This window comes from Phyllostomus hastatus, unplaced genomic scaffold (assembly GCF_019186645.2).
Source record: "Phyllostomus hastatus isolate PE091 unplaced genomic scaffold, TTU_PhHast_1.1 phas_scaffold_129, whole genome shotgun sequence".
Classification (NCBI taxonomy): Eukaryota; Metazoa; Chordata; class Mammalia; order Chiroptera; family Phyllostomidae; genus Phyllostomus; species Phyllostomus hastatus.
The window spans coordinates 36,164,458-36,187,204 of record NW_025334009.1 but is presented as its reverse complement, the minus strand read 5'-3'; positions in this window follow the sequence as shown (position 1 = coordinate 36,187,204).

Here is a 22,747-nt window from a genome sequence, read left to right as displayed (position 1 = left end):
GCAGATGCACACACAGCTTCTGTCGCTGCAGTTCTGGCACAGGCATGGTTTTGTGCTCTTGTGGTTCTCTTACATCAGTAAAGCACCTTGTTTATGTTGTGTGTACTTACGGTAGGGTTTCTCAACCTGGGCATTGTGGACATTTTGCATTAGGTCATTATTTGTTTTGGGAAGTTGTCCCATGCATTATAGGATACTTAATAGCATGTCTGACCTCTATTCACTAGGCTCCAGTAGACCCCAGCCCCCAGAAATGCCTTCAGACATCACCAGATGTTCCCTGGTAGGCAAAATCGCGCCTCACTGAGAACTACTGAACTCTGGAAATAATTTTTACTTGCTGCCTAACAATGTATGCATTTAGTTGAAGACACATACTTTGTCAAATTAATTTTATGTTACTGAATATTTATATTATTTTCAACATTTTGCCACCATTGAATTGTACTGCAAGAAGCACGCTGACAGCCATTTCTTTCTTCTCAACTATTTATTTGCTTTAGGATAAAGTATTGGGAGTGGAGTGTGTGGGTTCAAGGGCATTTGACCATCTTCCTTTTGGGGCCTTTGGGAAGAGTGATGCTCAGGTGATCAAAAGCTAGGGATTTCCATGGTTTCATGCCCTGCCAGTGTAAATCACCTGAATCATTTGGGATCCATCTGTGTCACTGAGAAAAGTACTACGCGACTTACACGTTTTGGTGCTGGGTCGACAAATTAGTTATCTGAGCTATAAATTACTGCAACGATCCATAATTTAGATCTGTATTATATAAATCAAAAGACACGGATGCACGATGGGAATTTAAGTATACTAATTTATAAAAAGCATTATGATAGATTGGTCCATGCAGTAAGGAAAACTGTGGTACATCCATCAATGTCTCCTCCCTGGAGGAGACATCAGATACCCAGACTGGCACGGAGGGTACTGTTGAGTAATTCTAAGTAAGTAAGCTCTGCATGGAAGGGAAATGTTAGTAGCTCCTACAAAACAAAGAGATTGCCGATGTATATTTTAACATTCAGGAAACTTCTAGAGTGCAGTTTTCCTTTTTTGTATTTTTTTTCTCCAGAGTGTCTGGTGGCACTGGGTTTAGGGGTTGAAACACATGCCTGCCTCTAGCCATGCTGCTTCTCCACCCTGGAATGCCCTCTGGTTCTCTCTCTTCTGCACCACCTTATTGTCCTCAGTTTGAACGTCCCTTCCTCAGCGACCCCTTCCCTGACAGCTCTGCCTGCATTCACCTGTCCTGCCATGGGTCCCCAAAGCCCCCAGCTGTCCTCCTTGCTCACATCTCCACTCCCGTGAATGCCTCACGTGTGCTATTGCTCCCCCTCACTAGAGTATAAGCTCCAGAAGGAGAACAGTAGTGTCTGTCTCGTCCCCAGCGCCTCGGACATCTCGGACTTCACTGCAGAGAACACACACTAAAATGTTTCTGGAATAAGTGAACGAACAGGATAAAGGAGGGATCCATGGCTGGGCACTGGGAGATGCTGTCCCTGGCAGACACTAGGTCAGTGATGCATAGGACAGTGTTTTTTAAACATTCTCTGCTGTTTTGTGAGAGCTTATTAAAGATTCTAACAGGGGGAATATGTGGTGGGTAAATAAGTTTCAAAAAGAGGCAGACTTCATTTCCCTCTAGGAGAGCTGAGATGCACATTACCATAGTAAAGTTTCTGCCAGATATGCTTGAAAATGTTGAATATTGTTTAACTGAAGTCAAGGATTCCAAAAGGGGCCAGGGGGAGGCTCTTTGGGTTGTGAGTTTTGCTGAATCCAATGATCTCTGCCCCTCCCCCACTCCCATCCGACCAGCATAGATTTCTTAGGCATTTCCTGGGCATCCTGTGCTAGATAAGGTGATGCCAGACACATAGACTGCACAGCCCTTTGCTAGGAAAGAATCCTGTCTTGTTGGGATGCACACACTTATCCACAGCTGGAATCTTAGGTAGTCTGAACCCTCTGGGACACAAAACAAGAATTCATTTTCCCTAACCACAGCCTTCAATCATGCTCTCCTGTGCTTTTCTTCCTCACCCTTTGAGAGCAGCTCCACAGACCCCACTGTTCTATGGTCAGGAATGGTCAGTACAGGAATGGAAAGGCCATCTTCACAACTGGGACACATTCAGGCAGCAAGTCCTCTCTGATCAGATCCCCAGTTTGGTCTGCTCCCCACCCAAGGCTTCTTCCTCCCCCAGCTCAGCTGTGGTCTGTGACCCTTCTTTCATTTTTCCTTTGTCTTTGGTTCTTCGGTGTGGGCAGGAGGAGGGAGATGAGCAGAAAAGGGCTGAATCCTGTTTGCTTCATGGGCTCAGCTGCTGTGGTCCCCTCTCTGTACCCAGAGCTGGCTGTCAAGGGTCTCCAGGGACAGACAGGAACCTGGGGGCTGTCTTGCAGGGACACATGTGAGCTTTTCAGAGCCACTCAGGAGAGGGCTCCTTACTGGCCATGTCCCCGACCCTTTGTGACATTCCTGCCCATCCCACAAGCTCTTCCTGCTGGGGCCCCCTGCCTTGGCAGGCTGCCCCTGGGGTGGTGCCAGCCTGTTTCCTCCAATGGCACTCACTGGGCCCTCCAAACTCTCTGGCTCTCTCACCTCATGGGGATGTCATGGGCTGCTCTGCTCAGCCTCTCACTTTCAGAAGTCTCCAGGTGAGACCCAGAAGACTGTGGTCCCTCTCCTCCAATGTCCTGGAAACCCATGACTAGGCCTCCTAAGAAGTCTGCCCACATTTTGTGCTTGGGCAGCCTTGAGGTAGACTTCTGTCTGTAGAGGGGTAGCCAACCTCTGTTTTGGTGGCATTCTCCACCTTTCCAAGAGATGTCCCAAAATCTCCCCTCACCTGTCCTGGTTGGACAGGAACAGCCATCTCCCTCAAGGGTGGCCTCTCCCATCCATGACCTACTTTGGTCTTCTAGTCTGTATATAAGAGAGGGTGGGGTGGGGTGGTGATGGTTACAGGACCACTAACTTATTTCTTAACAAGTACCTTGGTGCTTGTTTTATATAATTGGGCGCATTTAACATGGAAGACCCTCAGCCATGAGGCTGTGATGCTGAGCCAAAAAGAAAAATCTCCTTCACCCTTCTGTTTACACACAGATGAAAAGGCAACATCAGATCACATGTGGCAATGAACTTGGCTGTGGACTCTGGGTCTACTTAAGGTGAGTTCAGGAATACATCTAAGAGTATGAAGAGGTGCCCTGCAGGAGTTGAGGCCTGAACTTATGCCTTGAAGAATTGTTTTTTTAACTTAGAAATTGCATTATAGAAGTTATATGTGCTTCTTATAAAAACAACCACAAAATAAAAATAAAAGAACTCCCTTCTCTTCAGTCTCACTTCACCAAGATAACCTCTCATAACAATTAGCTCTTTATCCTTCCAGATATTGTTCTGATGTATGTAAACACACACATCCAAACTACAAATAAAGGCACAAAGATTCTTTCCAAGTTCATCCCATGTGCATTGGGTTGAAGGATTTTGAGCAGTTGTTCATGAAACATTTGTGTGAGCCTGTGGCTCGGTGCGACACTATGCCGGTGCCCGAGGGCAGGGAGCTAAAGCAGGACAGAGCAAACGGGTTGTTGGGTGGGGCTGTGCAGGCTGTGCTCCGTCCTGTGGCCCCAGCTCTGCCCCACTGGCTGCAGGCCTCCAGGGGAAGGCCCTGGAAGGAGGGATGCCTTTTTCTAATTATAGCAAAGGCATTGGTTCCAGCTTACTAGTGGAACCAAAGAAGAGAACAAACTACTCGACATTGAGGCAAGGCTGGAGGGTGACCCAAGGCCCTGTGTACAAGGACCTAGGGGAACTCCACACCAAGGGAGCGTGATCTAAGGGGCAGGATTTTGGGGACCTCAGAACACCTGGCTCCTGCCCCTGGGAACTGGCAGTCCACTTGGGGGAAAAGTCATATACCTGAGATAAGGGTAAACAAATGGCCGAATAGACAGTGATGATCCACTGCACTGTGCAATAGAGCTGGTACTTCAGATGTTGGACTTCTGTCTGGGGCTGTGCTTTTTCAGGTTTCCTGGTGGTTGGGATCACTTCTCTGCTCAAAACCCTTCACTGGTATGTCTCTCATCACCTTCAGGAGAAATTCTCAGCTTTTTGCAGGACACGTAGGAGGGTCCTTTGAGATCTGACCCCTGCCCATTTCCTGGACCTTTCATGCCCCAGGGCCCACCACCCACATGGGGCCACATAGAGTCCTAAAAGCATTCTGCCCTTGGGGCTCTGCAATGTCTTGGCCTTGGCCATACTGCTGTCTGTCTAGATGCCCCCATGTGCCCTTCTGCTGACCTGACCCCTGCTTCCACTCTCTCCGTCTGGCTCTTGCTTGGTTCCCACCTGTGGCTTATACCCAGGGGTTTGGGAATTTCCTCCCAAAGACCAGTTTTGATCTTTCTTTTAGTTTAAGTGCAGCAGCCCAGCTGGTGACACACCTTCTCCTATTCTGTCATTCTTCCCTAAAACTTCACAGGCAGACAGAGAGGAGAAAGAAGGCCCAGATAACCCAGAGACAGCCTCAGAGAGGGGGGCTTGCGGGAAGGCACACTGAGCCTTTGTACAAATTAAACTTTACGTGCAGTGACAAACTATTACATGCTCTGCTGAGGTAGAAAATGGTATTTTGCTTTAAGCTCTGTTATATTTGAAAGTTATTTGAATAATAGTATTCTTGTACATCCAAATCAATTCCTTGTTAGAGTAACTCTATACTTTTGAAATGTAGTCTTTCAAGACACACACATTTAATCTCGGAATATCATTCCATTTGCTGACACCATTCAGTTTCAGTGTTCACTTTAGCCAGAATTAACATGAATGAGCTCCTAATTGTGTTTTGTGAATCAAAACCTTGAAAAAAACTTCAAATGTTGCCTGAAAAAGAAAATAGCATTTTTACACATGGAGTCTTGTGGATACCCTGCAAAGCCTGAGATTGCTTCAATCAGGCAAGCAGGTTAGGCCATTTGCACCAGTGTTTGCTGTGAGTGATGAATGGATTTTCCCTCCTGGGCATGGAGGAAGGTGGCTGATGAAAAATGATGACCCCCCTGCTCACACAGGACCCTTCCACCTGCCCCTGCCCCCACATCCCGCTTTGTGAAATTCATCAGGTGTGCACTATTCTAATGGCTGCCTCCAACCAAACAGTAAAAGCCCATCAAGTCAGACCATGGGAGCTACCTACTTGTATTCAATTGTGTTAACTTCCCCCGATGCACTTTTTCTGCCCTGCTGTTGGTTTTCTTTGATAGATGATGTAAAACACTGATGGGTAAAACCTTCTATGATATTTATTATAGCTTGATGCTAAGGATATTGTCCACTAAATCAGTAGAGCCTGTTTGAAGGCTCACATGAAAAAGTTAAGGCTTAAGTACAAGAAGGGCATTGTTTCATTTGAAAAAAAAACTACTATGCTCTCTTTTCTGTGGATGGATTTAATTTTGTAACTGATTGTCTTGCTTTGGCTGCCAGGAAACTCAGGGCCATATTTGTGTCCAACTTTTTACCAGTGTCTGGCCCTGGGAACCCCCTATCAATATATGCTGTCCCTTGACTCACCTTTCTATTTTATTTATACCTCATCTTTCCTGATTTTACTTGATATATATATTTTAAGACTATTTATTTATTTATCTCTAGAGAGAGGGGAAGGGAGGGAGAGAAATAGCAATGTGAGAAACAAACTGATTGGTTGCTTTCTTGTATGTGTCCTGACCAGGCACCAAACCTGCAGCCCAGGCATGTGCTGTAACTGGGAATCGAACCGGCAATGATTCACTCTGCAAAATGACACCTAACCAACTGAGCCATACCAGTCAGTGCTATTTGATGAATATTTATATTCATGTTTCCAGCTCAACCTCCTTTTATCAAGCTTACAGAATGAGTAGATCCCAATCGAGTGCTAGCAGAAGACAAGTATTTATAGATATTTATTTTTTCTACCACTGTCCCATCAGACCTGCTCTGTGGAGCAGGTCTTCCATGTACCTTAGATGAAATTGCTGTCGGGGTGGACTGGGGGACCCAGCATCTAGATTCACCATTGCTCTTTCCCGAAACTGCTCTTTGAACCACGCCCACCATCTTCTCCAGACCGCCTCTTGCTCCTCCTGAGCTGGATGGAAGATGAAAGGCAAGGTGGGAAAGCTCTTACCTGAAAGCAGTGTTGGTTTTTTTAAATGAGCCAGTCAGCCTCCGTAATAGAACCTGGGGAGTAAAATACAGCACACATCTTTGCTCAGCTGTTGGTGGAGGGAATGGCTTTTCCCAGGCCACTTAAAGCCATTTCTCTCATACACTTCTTTAGACTGAGGTGTTGTGCCCATCTCTGTACCTGTCACACTCCAAAGGCACAGGGAAAACTCTCTGAGTGCTCTTACAATTTCCTTTTTTAATTTTCTTGACTTCACAGTTTGGCTGTGAGCGCTCAGAGTGCAACCCAGGAGGGTTTAGTGAAAGGTCTATGGGCAGAGGTGTGGCAGGGCAAGAACAAAAGACGGCGAGGCCCCAGATGCTGGCACTGTGCCATGAAGGGAGTAGGAGAGAAAAAGGTGGACTTGTGAAATACAGGCTGCCGGATAGATGTGGTGGCTCAGAGGAGCCAGATAGAGCCAGAGCAGTGGCCAGTTGGAGGTGTGTTATGGTCTGAATTGTGTCCCTCTGAAAGATACGTTGAGGTACTAACCACTGGTATCTGTGAGTGTGACCTTCCTTGGGAATGGGGTCTTTGTGGATAAAATCAAGTTAAAATGAAGGCATTAAGGTAGGCCCTAATCCAATGATTGGTGTCCTTATAAGAAGAGAAGACAGAGCCAGAGACTCAGACCCAGGGGGTAATATCATGTGAAGATGGAGGCAGAGATTGGAGTGCTAAGTCTACAAGCCAAGGAGTGCCAAGGATTGCAGACAAGCACCAGAAGCACAGAATAGATTCTTCCTCAGCCTCCGGTCGAAACCAACCCTGCCAACACCTTGATTTTGGACTTCTATCTTCCAGAACTGTGACAGAATACACATCCGTTGTTTTAAGCCATCCAGGTTGTGGTAGTTTGTAATGGCAGCCCTAGGGAACCAAAACAGGAAGGAATGGAATAATTCCTTCATCTCTGACCTCTGCCTGCTTGCATGATGGTGCCTCTTACCAGCCAGGCCCATCTGGAAACAGGAGAGCAAAGAAATGTCTCTGTGATCCTTCGAGGTCAGCCTCTGGGCACAGGGCAGAACAGAGTTTATGGAGGTTGGTTGTAAGTGAAGAATAAGCACAGCCAGCCCTGCCTCTGGCTTTTATCTTCAAGTTCAGAGTCAGGAGTAACAGGGAGTCCATCCTAAAGGCACTGGAGAAGCTGCCACCTTGACCCTTTCTTCTGCCCTTTTAATTTGCTTCTTTTGTGAGCATAGCAGGTTTAGAACACAGCTGGCCCCTCAAAAATGCATCTCAGATCAGAAGTCAGCTTTCCCAGGAGACCAGTGTTGTAAACAGGCAGTGAGTGGTGTGTGCGTGCTGAGGAAGGTGATGATGTACAGGCTCAAAGGCTGGGGACCAATGCACACAAAATGCTGTACAACCTCATTTGTAAGCAGACAAACGCAAGCCAAAACAACACTGAGATGAATCAGTTGTCACCTTCATATTGACTGGCTCCCAGGGCTGGCCATGGATTCAGTAAAGTGAAAAGACCCAGCACAGTGCTGGCATGTAGTAGGTGCCCAGCACATGGGATTCCCTCTCTCTTCCTCCTCAGCCCTTGCACCACTTCCCTCGACTGGCACTGTGAAGAGTATAACGTTGAACACCTAAGGCATGGAGTGAGTGTATCAGTGCTGCACAGTGTTCTTTACACAAACATTCACCTTTACTGATGGAAACACCTGGAGCTTTCACACTGAGCATCCTCAGCTGTATATACCAGTAGGGCCAAGTGAGTGATATCATGAGAAAATTGACTAAATCAATCACACCGGTCTCAAGGGAAGTGGAAGGGCAGGGCAGGGGCTGAGAGTTAAGAACATTTACATCTTACGACAACTGCAAGAGAATTGTAATCCTATTGTGGAAGCCCATAAAAGATGTTCAGACAAGAGTCTCCCAGCCCCCTGGAACCGTAGCCAGGATAATTCTGAGCTGTGTTTTTGTGCCATATTTCAGTTTCCCCATGGGTTTAAACTTTAATCTTCTACTGCGGTAATTGGCCTAATAACATATCTTTACTGGCTGCCTTTGCCTCCCATACCCCTTGCCCTCTCTCCTGTCCCTGTTCTTTGCATGTCCCCCAAAATGGCTTGCCCTGCACTCCGCGGCTCAGGGTCTGCTTCTCAGGCAGCCACGTGGCAAGCTTGACCTCCTGAGCCCATGTTCTCCAGATGTTGCCTCTTCCAAGAGTCCGGGATTGGGCTAAGCTTGGCTATTTGCTCCTTTGTGTGCATGTGCATGTGGCATAGCTCACTTATAACCTCAACATAATGAAAAAGGGATCTAGCACTTATTATGTGCCGGGTGTTACTCTAAGTACTTTACATGGACTTACTCATTAAATCCTCATAGAAACCCTACAGGGTAAGTATTATTCTCAGGTGAGACAACAGGAAGATACTTACTCAAAGACACAGGGCAAGCTAGTGGTCTGGCAAGGCTCCAACCCAGTCTTATGGCCTTAGTTTGTGCTTTCACCACTGTACATTTGCATTCTCTGAGGTGTACTTTTCATTTCTGTGCATTTTTGTTAGCTTCCATGAGAATTTGGGGTTAGTAACTGAGTATCATTTTGGAAGTTATGAGCCCCTCATGGAGGAGATGGGGAAAAAAGGCAGATCAAGGGAAGATGTTATGAATTGAATGTTTGTGTCCCCTCAAACTCCTGTGTTGAAGACCTAAATACCAAGTGTTGGTATTTGGAAGTGGAACCTTTGGAAGGTAACTGGGTTTAGATGAGGTCATGAGGCTGGGGCCCCTATGATGGGATTAGTGTCAGAAGAAGAAGGAGAAGGAGAAGAGGAGGAGACACCAGAGCTCTCAATCTCCCCGCAATGTGAGGACACAGTAAGAAGGCAGCCATCTATAAGTCAGTAAGGGGGCTCTCACCAGGAATCCAATCTGCCAGCATCTTGATCTTGGACTCCTCAAGCCTCCAAAACTGTGAGAAATAAATGTCTGCTGTCTAAGCCACCCAGTGTGTGGTACTTTGTTATAGCAGCCTGAGCTAAGACAGAAGGGAAGAGCCATGCCTAAACTTAAGAGAAAGATAAAAGATGCTGAGAGGAGAGTAAATTCCAGCCCTTGAACAGCAGCGAGTCTGTTAGCTACCAGGACAGGTCATGGAGTGAGGTGATCAAAGCTGGATAAGCCTGGGCTTTGGGGAAGAGGGTCAGAGTAAAATCTCTCAAAAGGGTCAAGTAAAGTTTCCTCCAAGGTGGTTCATGGTGGTTCTGTGTATCTTGGGTCTCTGAAGATTCCAGAGTGCAGGGTTAACCCCCTGAGCCACCACTGAACACTGGAGGAGGACCACCAACCCAGGTCCTCTTTGGTATGCTCATTCCATTCTGCAGAGCTAGCAGAGGTACTAGTTTCTTTTTCACACTGCTGGAAAGGGAGGCCTGATAATTTTGCAGCAAGAGTTGGTAGGTGTAAGTTATTAACAATTATTAAGTACTGTTACTCTCATTTAACTACAGTGGAAAATGGGTAACTAAGAGATTGAGTAATTTGAGAGGAATACACAGTAAATGAAGAATCCAGATTTCAAAACTAGTATCTATATTCTGATCCCACCCAACCATTTGCAACTTCTACGCTGTACTATGCCCTTAATAGAATGGCACCTGCTCTACTATTTTGTGTCAGATGTTATTGCCATTCTTCTTATGTGGCCTGCCTTTGTTTTATACAAGTGGACACAAAAATAAGCATAAAGATTCATGGGGATGCTGAGGACCAAGTGAGGGGAAGGTGAAATGGGCAGCAGTTTCTAAAGTCCCCTTTTCAACCAAGAAGTCCAAATTTACATGCGTGTGTGTGTGTGTGTGTGTGAATATATATATATATTCTCCATGACACGCCACTGGGGTGGGGGGTTTGGGAACCACCAATGTGGGAGGAGATGACTAGATTTGCATTTTAAGACTGAGTAGGCTGAAGTGCAGAGACAGATTTTTGGGGGTAGAGGTGTTGGGAATAGAAGAATCAGTTAAAAATCTGTTGGAAGAGCAGGAGATGGTAGTAGTTTGGAGTAGGGACCAGGGGGCATGCAGAGTGAAAGAAGGAGGTGGGTTTAAGACATTTGGGAGGAAACATGTTAAATTTTAGTTTCTAGCTTGTTATCTAACTGTATCTTTTAAAATTTTAGTTCCTAACTTGTTATCTAACCATGTCTCTTGCTTTTAGTTTAAGGCCTGCAGGCTTCAGATAATTTATAATACAATTCAATGATCAAAGGGACAAAGTTCTGGTATAAAAATGCTTGTTTGGATTGTGGGTGGGAGAAGAGTGGGTCCCAGTCTTTTGAAGTGATTATCCCAAGATTCTACCAGGCACTGGGCAGAGTTTCTCCCTGAGAATGACAAGTCCTGCTGTCATTCTTAGGGGCTTTGAGATCTTCTTGGGTGGTCCATTCTGTACTCTGTCCCCTCAGACTCTTGATCTCCATAACACAAGAAATCTTCATCTCCTCTCCACTTCAGCTGTCTAGTCTCATGGCCACACAGTGGGCCGTGCCCTTGTTATCACTCAGATCTCCTCCACTCCAACATCCCAAACTGTGGTTATTCTCTGACCCTCCTTCCTCCCATCTTTTTAGTCCTCTTGTTTTCAGCTGCTCTTGGTTCACATTGAGATTTCTATCCCCTTCATACTTTTCACTTTTCTATTTTCACCCTTTATTTAGTCACTTCCTTCCCTACCTACCCCAACCTTGGGCCACATCAGTTCAATCTCTCTCTTGTCATCCCTCCTCTTGCCTAGTTTGTACTGCAGTCCCACTCACACCACAAGTGCCCTGCACACTGGACCAGTCTGCCTGTCTGCCTTCTCCATTCATTGCTGGGCTGCCCAGTGCTGCTGGGCCCAATTACACAACTTTGCTGATCGGGCCACCAGAATCTTAACATCCATTACTTGAGTTAGGGGCTCAAATTTGCATGAAAAAGATCATGTTTCCCTGGTGATGCTGCCCTCTCCTCCTCTCAGAAGCCCATTCACACTTTCTCCTTTCCCTTCAAACCTTCTATTCCAACACCTCTCCCTTCACCATTGAGGATTAACTTGGCCTCTGACTGGGCTGAGAAAGTAGATGCTCAGAGGGGATTCTCACTCCACCTTAGAAAACCTCCTGTACCCCACCCAGCTTTGTCTTATTCTTTCTGATCCTATAAGAAAAAGGTATCTTTTCTCATGTGGGACCTCTTGCTCTACTTAGGTATCAGTTTTCCTTTCCTGGTGTTTGCATATTCTGTTCCCTCTATCTAACCAACAGCACATATTCTCCTCATTTTGGAAGGGCTCTTTGTTCACTGTCAGCCTTCTCACCCCTTCATGAGCAGGACAAGACCCCTTCTTAATCACCCCATCTTTTAAGTTATATGTTGTATGACTTCAGAGCTCAAAGCATGAGGCCAGGGGAGGCCAGGGCTGGCGTAGGAATTGGGCCTTTTCTGCCCTCCATTTCACTTATATTCCAGCTTGGCCCTGCTCCAAATTCTTACCAGGTATGTCCTATAAACCTTAGCACTTGAGGAGAAATTGAGTCTTCTGAATTATCATCAACAATGACCTTTAAAAACAAAGTCCAGTAAGAGGCAAAGAGGATTTATCTCTTGATTTCAACCCAGTGAACTTTAGCTGGTGGATTGCATTTAGGAAGCTTGTTCTTTGTAAGCCTATTACAAAAATAATATAACTACATAATTGCAGGGGGAAAAATGAAATTTTATTCTCTTTCTGTAATGGCCTTGAAGGAAAACTGAAGCATGCAGACAATTCTCTGTTTAGGAAATATAACTGGAACCCCCCCCACCCGCCACCCCAAATGCTGTGTACTTTAGTCTTGAAGTGCTTTGGGAAAAAAGTCTATTTATCTTTAGCCCCTAAAGAAATATCCTCATGGAGAGATTATCCCATTGAAATTTATTCTAAGGAATTATTTAAAGAACATGGGTCTTTACCACCATTAATCAGATTTCATTTGATCTTACTTTGGTTTCTCTTTGGGTATGGGTAATTATTTTTTAAGACTGCTGATTGCTTGCTATAAAGGATTGGGTTTTTATGTTATAAAAACATTTCAAGTGATCTATTGGCCTGAAGACTGTCGCAGAGGATTGGGAGTGTTCTGGAAGGCAAATTGCTTTAAAGTCGATTGGGTTCGGTCTGGGCTGTGACAGAGAAGAATGAAAATGGTGCTGCTCAGGAAGTTTGCTTTGGAGGAGGAATATTCCTCAAGCATGGCAAAGGTTTTAAAGGCAGTGGCAGATTGGATTGAATCTTTGGAGATGGAACGTGGGCCAAGCCCACTTTTGGGGAGGTCCGAAGCTACATACAGCCTGCTGGAGAGGACACTGTGCCTCCCACGCCATGCACTCCTTGGGGTCTTTCTATAGCATCCTTCCCACAGCCCCAGAAAGAACCCGGCTAGAACAATTCCTCACATGCTCCCAGTGTTTTCCTCTGGTGGGAACCAAGCCCCTAATTTTTCCAAAGTGAAAATTAAGGCAGCCCAGAAGTGCAGGAGAACAGGAAGGTGGTGATGTATAGGGAGAACCCACATTGTGTGGACAATTGTATGCAGTGTTGGGACCTTGTCACACCACTCAAGGGTTCAACGTGAGAAGTAAGAATGCTTGAGCCTCATAGTGTTGTCATGAGTAATCAATGAGGTAATGCACATAATACATTCAACCCAGTACATGGCCCATAATAGGTACTCAGTGCATGTCATTACTGTTAGTGTCGTTAAAAGGCTAATAACCACCATCTCAGAGGCTTGTTGTGATGATTAAATGACAAAGCTCAGGTGAAAGACTTAACACAGTGATGGGTACCCAGCAGGCATGCAGCACAGGGTACTCAATGTAAATATCAGTAGCTGTGTTGGAGTAGATATTTGATCAGACCCCTGTCCACTTGTCACCTCCACTCCTTCTCCTCTCCTCTCATGGCTCAGTATGGTAACAGTCACACTGGCCTCCTTCTGTTCCCCCAGGTATCCAAGCCTATTTCCTCCTCACCTGTCTCTTGCACTTGTACTTAGTGGTTCCTTCTCATACTCAGTGGTTCCTTCTCATTTTTTGTTTTTGTTTTTTTTTTGTTTCAAGTCTAAAGTCATCTCTGCAGAGAGACCACCTGGGCTCAAGAGTCTCCTGCCCCCACCATGACCAACGTCTGTCTGATATGGTGCAACATGCACTGACACTTCCTTACTTATTATTTCTCTCTTCTCCCATCAGACTGGAGGTTCCATGAGAACTGGGATCTCTCCTGTCTATTGCTGTTTCTAGGGTGCTGGACAATGTCTGGCATGGATTAGGTGCTCAAAACATACCTTGCCCAGCTTCAGCCTGTTGTGTGGCTATTGGGAGGCCCCTTGAGGGCTTTATTTTGGAGTCACCATTTTGGAGCCTTGAAAATGCTCAGTGTTCTCTGGAATAGGCTACATAGGAAACCTCTGAGCACTGGGCATTAAGAATGTCAGGGAACAATATCTCCTTAAAGAAAATGAAGCTGAATTAGAGTTTGGGGAGACTGGGCTGAATAGAAGAGGGTCTTCTATATTCCAGGAGGGAGGTGGTAGCAGCAAGATCCTCCTGGGGTACCCTGCTACCCAGGAATATGGGAGAGGAAGAATCACTTACTTTCAGAGGGTGAGTGCTGAAGATACAACTGTGCACAACCACAACACAGGGCACCCTCTGGCCAGGGGTCTGGCTGCAGGGCTGGGGTCCCCCAACAAGGTAGGGAGTTAGGAAAGGGGTAAAGGGCCAGGCCATACTGTGGAAGGGTGGTGCATGGACCCCAGCAGTGATTCAGTCTAGGAGATGTGGTGGCTTAGAGAGGGTAACCCAGAGGGTATAGAAGAGACAGTAGAGAAAGGGACAGTGGTGATGGTGGTCTGAAATGGTCAAAACAGAAGAGGAAGGGAGAACAGGCTGTACCTTTGTGTCTAATATGTATAGGCAATCTATTCATCATCCACCCATCCATCCTCCATCCATCCATCCATCCATCCATCCATCCATTCATCCATCTGTCCTCCATCCATCCATTCATCCATTCACTCATCCAAATATTTATCTCTTCCTTGTCACTCCTTCCTTTCCTCTTTTCCTCCTTCTTCTCCATTTCTCTTTTCCCCTCCTTCTGTCCATAAATCAGTCTAGGAGACAGTCGCCTTGCTGGTTGCTGGGGACACAAAGTAATGCCCATAATCCAAACTCTCGGTAAACTCAGTCAGCTTGGCAATTGCTGCTACAGCAGAAGACAACCTTGTGAAAATTTTAAAGAAGTGCTTTTTTTTTATTAAGAAAAAAATGTGCTTTTTAAAAAGAATGTAATTCTGAAAGTTAAGTGGGATTTTGTTTTATTTTTTGTTTCTCAAAGTTTATTTTTTCTACTATCATTCAGTCCCCTTATAAGTTTGTGCAATGTTTCACCTGAACAATGGTGCCCAGCAGCCATGTCTCTGCCTGGGGGAACTTCCTAGAGCCCAGCATGCAATCCTGGGGCTGCAGGCACACACACACCTGCCTCCTACCCCTGGATGCCCAGATGCCCTCCCTGGCCTCTACTTCCCCAGCAGGCAACTGAGTCAGGTCAGAGTCTGAAGCAGGAGTGCTAGAAGTAGAATTACCTGTCCCAGAGCAATGGGCCAGCAAGAGAAGGGAGAGGTCTGCAGTGCAATTGGAATAAGGCACAGCTGCACACCTGGAGAGCCAGTGGAAGTGTAAGAGCCTCCTTTCCTGAGTGTGTGCAAGGCTGGCTCTGCCCACGATGGGTTTATGTCAGAGGTGGCTCATGTCTGCTGTCCCTGTGCACATGAAGCTGCGAGGTCTGAGGTCTGACCACTGGCCAGTGTGATCTCAGAGAGTGGAGAGTTTGTTTGCATTTCAGGGGCACTCCTAGGGTGTGGTGCTCTTGTCCAGTGCAGCCTGAATGTCCACTGATAGCAGCCCTGTGACTGGTAGAGACATGTTCATATAAACAACATGACACTGTAAGACAGAGGTGAGCACAGTCTTGACAGGGGTCATGGTGGGCAGTACAAACCATGCTGCAGAGGGCCCCTTTGCATGCTGGAGCCCGGGGCTTCTGGATTCGATAAAGAGCTCCTAAGATGGTCAGGAGGGACTCTAGCTCCTCTCTCATGCATTGTCTGGGCCCTGAATCAGTCTTGCTGGCCTTTATGTTCTGGTCCTGGCTTGCTAGGGTGGGGTCCTGGCTCTGGGCTAGCAGTTTCTTGAGGACTCTGGAAGGGCTCCTCAGCTCCTTGAGCCATATTGATGGACAGGAAGTGCCATATGGCTACTCTCGTTCAGGCCCCGACACCTCAACCCTATTTTTCAGAGCTGGACAGGAGTGACAGCTTCTCAGCTCTGGGCCAGGAGCACAACAAGGTGGGAGTGGTGAGCCCTGTGTGTCTAGCGGGTACTTCTGCTTTCCTCTCCCAGCATGGTGCCCTGGGAGTGATCACAGCCTTTGGCAGAGGGGGCTGATGGTCTTGGGGCTGGAGGTGGGATGAGGTGGAATGGGGTGAGGAAAGCATTGTGATTTAACAACCCCCACACGGTGGATTGTGGGGGCATTTGCATCAACCAGCACATCACAAAACAAGCTCTTGAGGGCTTCTGGAGGACTCCATGTTTGATTTATAAAAGTTTATCCTGAGGAATTGATTGGGGCTGGCAGCGGATTGCTGCCACTGGATTATCTTAATGTCTTCCAGGAGAAACTCTGGGCAGGTTATTCTTCTCCTGATAAGAATCACGTATCTATTTATCCATCTGCCCAGGAATAAACATTCGACACTGCCAAGGAACATTGTCCTTGCTAAAGAAAAACCCATCTCTCCTGAGATATATGCCTGTGCTCTCCAGCTGACTTATCACAGGTCTTCCTGGGCCCCAGCTGCTGGTGGCACTCCTGATGCCTGTCTGGGGCAGAGTTTACATGGGCAGCCCCCCACCCCCCATGTCTGCCATGACTCCGCAGGGGACTCAGATGGCTCCACAGCTGAGGGAAATGAAACTGCACGAGTCCATTTTCCACCCACACATCATGGATCACTCTTTGTTTTCTAATGTTTTCAAACAAGTATTTCTACCCACATATGCACATATATTACAAGGAAGAGTAGAGTAGTGCAGAAAAACAAAACAAAAATCTTGGATTGTGAAACCAAGACCTGAGTTTGGACCTTAGAAATATTTGCCCTAGTAGCTGTGTGGTCTCGGCCACTGTGGTAGCCAGAATAGTGCCTCCCCCCAAAGATGTTCACGTTCTGATCCCTGACACCCGTGACTGTGTTACCTCGAGTGGCAGAGGGACATCGAGGAAGGGTCTTGAGATGGGGAGATTGTCCAGACTATCCAGGTGGGCCCAGTGTAACCACAAGGGTCCTTATCAGAGGGATGTGGAGTCAGAGAAGGAGAAGTGACCATGCAGGGGTGAGAGAGGGTGTGTGTGTTGGGGGGAGGGGGGGAGGAGGGAGAGGGAGGCAGATTGTTGCAAGATGTTATTCTGCCGGACTTGGAGATGGCTGAAGGGCCACGAGCATAAGCCAAGAGGTGCAGGGGGCGTCTACAGGATGAAAAAGACAAGGAAATGGACTCCTCCATAGAACATCTGGGGGAGTGTGACCCTAGCCACACCTTGATTTTAGCCCCGTGAAAGGCATTCAGACTCTCTGGCCTCTGAAACTATAAGATAAAATGCATTTGTGTAGTTTTAAGTCACTGAGTGTGTGGTACTTTGTTACAGCAGCAATGAGAAACTAGTGGAGGCATGCTGCTTCCCCTCTCTTAGCTCCAGTCAGCTCATTGTCACAGGAGGAGAGGGCCAGCTAGGACCGCTCTCCCTGGGTCCAGTTGGCGGGGAAGGAAGCAGAGAAAGGCCTTCAGTGTCCGGCACTCGGGGCAGCTCTTCTCCAACTGCCTGTGGGGAAGGTCCCCCTCCGCCCATTTTTAATAAATCTCAATCCATTGTGCATCAATACGTTTAGAAAACACAGTAAAAATAAATTATTAGGAAAAAAAAAATGAAATGACATACAAAATCCAAGCCCCATTTAAAAAGTTGTTATTAAATTTAACAGCCATACAATTAATTCTTTTGAGTAATTCCTCAGGAAGTTTCTAATGCCTGCTCTCATGTTCTGGACTTGCCTCACTATCTGTGGGTGGATGACGGACAGCTGGGAGCACCTGGGCCAGCCCATACTCCGTGTCGATCACTGCCTGGAGGTGAGTCTAAGTCATAGTCCAGGCCTGGGGAAGTCAGGTTGCTTTACAGATGAGGAGATGGCCAGATGGCAGTTTGAAGTGTGAACAGGGCTTTGCCAGGAAGAAAAGAGTGAAAAAAGAGTACAAAAGAGAAAAGAAGAAACAGCATGTTGGGAGCACGAAGGTGTGGGGTGCATCGTACCTCAAATGTGATTTCCCCGGATGGTGTCTTTGAAGGACAGCAGGCTGCAGTTTGACCTGTTCTGGGGGCTTCATAAGAGGAGCATCCAACCTGCCGGTGTTGCTGACGAGAACGTTACCTCCCTGCGTGAAGCCTGTCAGCAGCTTCCTTCTGCCCTTGGGATCCAGTGCCAGCCCTCAGTGGAGCTTCATTTTCTACTTTTACATTATTGAGTGCTCAGTGTCTGCTAGGCATCACGTGAAGCATTTTCTGATAGAATACTTAGAGCAGCTCTGTGAGTTGACTTGCCCAAGTTCTCCACAGGGAATGTGTTGAGCTCAAGAGGGTAGCAGGATGGTAAAGAGTCAGCTCTGGAGTGGGAATGCCTGGGGCTGAGTCCCTGCCCTGCTCACCTGCTGTGTGACCGTGAGCAAGCTCCTTACTTTTTCAGGTTCCAGGTTTCACACCTGTGAACCAATGGGCTGAGAGCCGAGGGCCCCATCCCACATTGTCTGGGCGGTGCAGCAGGACCCTTGGATGACCCAAGGGGATAACAGCCTTATTTCTTCTTCTTATTGGCAGCATTAATCTGATTTTATTTTATTAAAAAAATTTAAATTGTGGTGAAATACCCATAATGTGAAACAGCTTTGCCATTTTTAAGAGTATAGTTCAGCAGTGAGGCCTATTATGTAGCAGGGATGGGAGAGCAGACAATAAGGAAAGAGTGATGTTGTGTGGAGACAACCAATCAGGCATTGCATTGACTCCTTGAGGCAGTAACACCAGGTGAGAAGCACGCTCTAGGCAGAGGGAAGGGCTGGGGCAAAGGTGGGCACAGGAGGGGCTGACAGGGCCTGGCCTGGGGAGCGGGGGAGGGGGCCAGGGGGTCCATGGTGAGACTGGAGAGCTGCACTGGAGCCCCGCAGGGACTGTGGGCCATGAGGGCTTAGAGTCATCCCAGGCAGGAAGAAAAGTCTCCGGAGGGTCTCGAGTGGGGAAACGCTGTGATCTGATTTATGATGGAGCAGTGTCCACCATTGCTGCTATCTGGGTGAGAGGTAATGGTGGCCTGGACAGACATGGTGACAGAGAGGAGGGACAGGCACTGGAGGAACTTGTGAGAGGAACTGCAGGCAAACACTGGGGGAGATGTTCAAAAGAAGAAATGGATTCTAGAAAGATGCCCTGCTTAATAGGATGTGGTGCTCCCACCGCCTCTGAGGTCAGCAGAGGCCTTGGAATGGTTGGCAATGGCACCTGCCCCAGAGGAGTGAAGGCTGATAGATTTTGACGTGAGGCCTCTCCTGGCCTTTCCCTTCAATTCCTCAAGAGCACTGGGCTAAGACCCTCAAACCCCCTCCTTATTTGGCTCACTGAGTGGACCACAGCCATCTCTGGAGGCACATCAGATCATTAAGGAAACTTGGGGTCATCGTCTGCCTCTCTTGTCTTCAGGAATGCCTACAATTCAGGACACCCCTGCCTTTCTGGGCAGGAATGCCCCCCAGTCCCTGGGCCTCTCAGGAGCTGGAAAGAGGCAGGTCACTGCATGCCTCTGGACAAGCATGGCCAGGTGGAGACCTGCCTGTTTGACACCATCTGCCCCACCTACACCCTGCTGCTCACACCTGGGACCCCGCTCACACTGCTCTCTGTGCCTGAAGGCCTTCGCCCTCTTCCAAGAACTAACTGTCTCATCCTTGGAGCTTTTCTGACAGCCCCTCCCACCCCAGGCCTCTCCCCTCTGCCCACAAGTTGTCCTTTTATGTGAGGGTCATCCCTGATGAGCCAGGGAATTCCTCAAGGGCAGGGACCATGTCTCGCTAATATTCCCAGTCCCCGGTGCAGGGGGTTCCAGCATTGTTTGGACTGAAGCTGCAAAACGGATCCATTGCTGGCCATGGCAAGAGTGGGCTGGTGATAGAAGATGGTCTTTTCCTGGGGAGTCTGGCTTCTCTTCCCAAAACGATGTTTTCACACACCAGCAGAACAAAGATAATAGATTCCAGCTTTATCATCATTTCCCTGGACAGGAAGGCCTTGTTATGAGTTAAGGTTGTAAATGAGGTGCTATGACTGTTTTTTCGATAAAAGACCAGAATTTGCTTGAACTTAGGTGGTACGTATTCTACTTTTATAACATGTTTGGCATTACATTCAAAGCAAAATACATCAGACATTCTGTAATACAGGCTTGGTATTGGGCTAACATTCAAATGTGCTCCCACTAATGGGAAAAAGTCTGGAGGCTTTAATCACAGCTTGCAATTCAGCCTGACTGACAGTGTTTCCATTTTTCAACATCCTGGTTTTTCATGTGGAATGAATGACTCCTTTTTCCCTTTGCTCCTGTAATGGGAAATGTTCTCATTGTGGAGGGAAGTCTCTACAAGCAGCCTATTAAGGAGTAAAATGTGACTTCTGTGCCTGAGTGGAATTATCATCCCCAGGAAGCATCAGCTTGTTAGCTGTACAACACAGGAGTAGGTTTTCCCAAGCTACTGAGCTTGGAGGCAATTTTTTCCTCATCTGGGGAGACATGCATTCAACATCATTGTCCTTCCTCTCCTCCCATGAAACCTTGGTCTGCATGTTAGTGGGGCCTCTTCTGATTGCCAGCTCTGGGAACTTCACTCCATCTGCTTCAAGTGAAAAAGAACTTGGTTGGAAGAATCTCAGGGTGTGCTGCTAAATCTAGCCGTAGAGATAAAGTCAGAAGGTGGCCCACAGCTGGCCCACAGTGCTATCCCAAGCTGGGTGTCTTTACTCTCTGTCACCTACTCATGTTTCTCTCTTTGTTCTTTTATCTTCTCCTAGTCCAGCCTTCTCCTTCCCCCAGTTCTCATGGTGGGACACAGTCACCACTACTAGCTCCCGAATTGACATGCTGCAGACTTGTCTCCCAGAAAGAGACTCGCCTCTCCCCCAAATGCAGTGCCTTCCCTGAACAGTCCACGATAAGCAGGGGGTGGGTCGCATCATCACGCGGATCTTCTGCTACAACCCTATGGATGAGGTGGGAAAGGGTCAATAGTAGGAAGATAATCCAAGAAGTGTCCATTACATTGCTAGCAGGAGCCCAGGTTCACCCCACAATTGGATAACATGCTCTGCAAGTCCCTCAACGTTGGAACTCATGTTCTGACAGGGAAATCTGTAAGTACTCAGGGAAAAGGGGCTGTGAGGGACAGAGAGCAGGAATTCCTGCTGCCATGTAGAGCTGTGACCAGGCTGAATTCTCAGGGCTTGTGCTATTGACTCAGTGTTGGGACCCAGCCCTCCCCACAAAATGGGTTCCCTTTTCCCACCTCAGACCAACTGCTCACTAGGTAATGTGCACAACAAATCAGGAGCTTCCAGCCACGACGATGAAACTGATGTGTGTCAAAAACATTGTTTCTATGCATTGTCCCCCAGCCTCCTGACAACCCCAGGGTTGAGCAATTGGCCAAATTCACACAAGCAGGAAGAAGGGAGCTGGGATTGGCATTCACATATTTCTATATCTAAAGACTTTATTTATTTCCTCCATACAGGCACACATCTCAAGACCAGTTGTCAGTAAGGAGAAATCAGAGAGACAATGAACAGAAAAATGGTCCATATTTTCTGCATCTGAGAAAGGATGTAGAAATGCATGGGTGGACCAGATATCCACCAGGATTCTTGACCACTGGGACCTCAGATTGGCTGAGAACCCTGTTCTATGCCTTGTGGAAGCTCACATCCCTCTTTTAAATATTGTGAACTTCCAAGGGGCTTATGTGCCCATTGTCCCCTTGTTGCTCGTGTTCTTGGGCTGTGAGTGCCTTCTCTATGACCTAGACTGATGCACACAAGGTTTTCCATTAATGCAAATGCAATAGGCTTCTTGGATGATTTGGAGATGGGTAGAAGATAGGTTTCCACCCAATAATACAGGTAGGTTTGACAGTAGCCCCTCACACTTACATTATCCCCTGATGATCATATCCAGGTACATTTATACTCACTCTTTACCCTACAGGGTCCCCTCACCTCTTACCCACAGAAGGGCCCTCTCTTCGTTTCCCACCCTCTCCTGAGTTACAGGGTGAAACGTACAGTCTTTGCATTGTCTCGTGCTTAAGAGCTGCTGGTTGCAAATTCTCTCACTTTTCTTGGCCCTTCCTACAGTCCTGGGGGGAAGCAGAGCATTCACTCATGGAAAGTTTCCCTCCCCTCTCTGCCCCTGTGACTGCTGTCTGCATTCACCTCAGTCCATCCTCTTCTGTCCGCCTGGAGCCGTAGCCAGAGTGCAGCTGCTCATGTTAGTATCTGCTATTGGAAGTCATCTTTCTCTGACAAGCTTGGCCTCCGTGCCTAGAGCATCCCAAAGCAGCCACCCTGAGGAGAGAGGGCAGGCATTTCCTCTAGGTAGAGCAGCCCAGGTGGTGGCAGGGCTGGACACAGGTGCATGGGGGCCAGCAGGGAGTGGGGCAGAGGGTGCAGGTGTGATGTGTTGGGGGAAGTGAGATGATGATGCATGGCTCAGCCAGCCTCGGAGAGGGCTCCAGGGTCTGTACAGGGGCCAGGGGAGGACTTATCTTTATGTCTTAGGCCATGTGTGGCAGGTAGGGGCTGGTCCTTAAACATTTCTTTGTCTCAGTTCTAAGCATTGTGTCTGGTTCCTAGAGGCAAATGGTAAACATATACTGATGAATGAGTAAGTACAGGAACAGGTTTCATCAGCTATGGAAGGGACTTGGGCGTTAGAGGGTAGGTGGATTCAAGAGGCCATTCTGTAATTACTGAAATCCCACTCTGTAGACATCCACATTAACGTCAGCTCTGGGCTTCCGGAGGCCAGTCCCTGCTGCCCCTCAGGCAGTTTCTGGGGATTCTCGTCAACAGGAGTCATGGAACCGGGGCTAGTAAGGCCCACCAGCCTGCAAGTCCCTTGAAGAAGGAGTTAGCCTATGTCAATCTTCATATTTTGGGCCCCAGCACACCCAATGAAAACTTCAGGATTTGATGAAATGTATCCCCAAAGAAACCCTTCTGAATAGAGGTCATTCTGACCACGAGATGGCGCCATTGTTCCAGCCAAAACAGACAGAATCTGTTGGGAAACTGCATT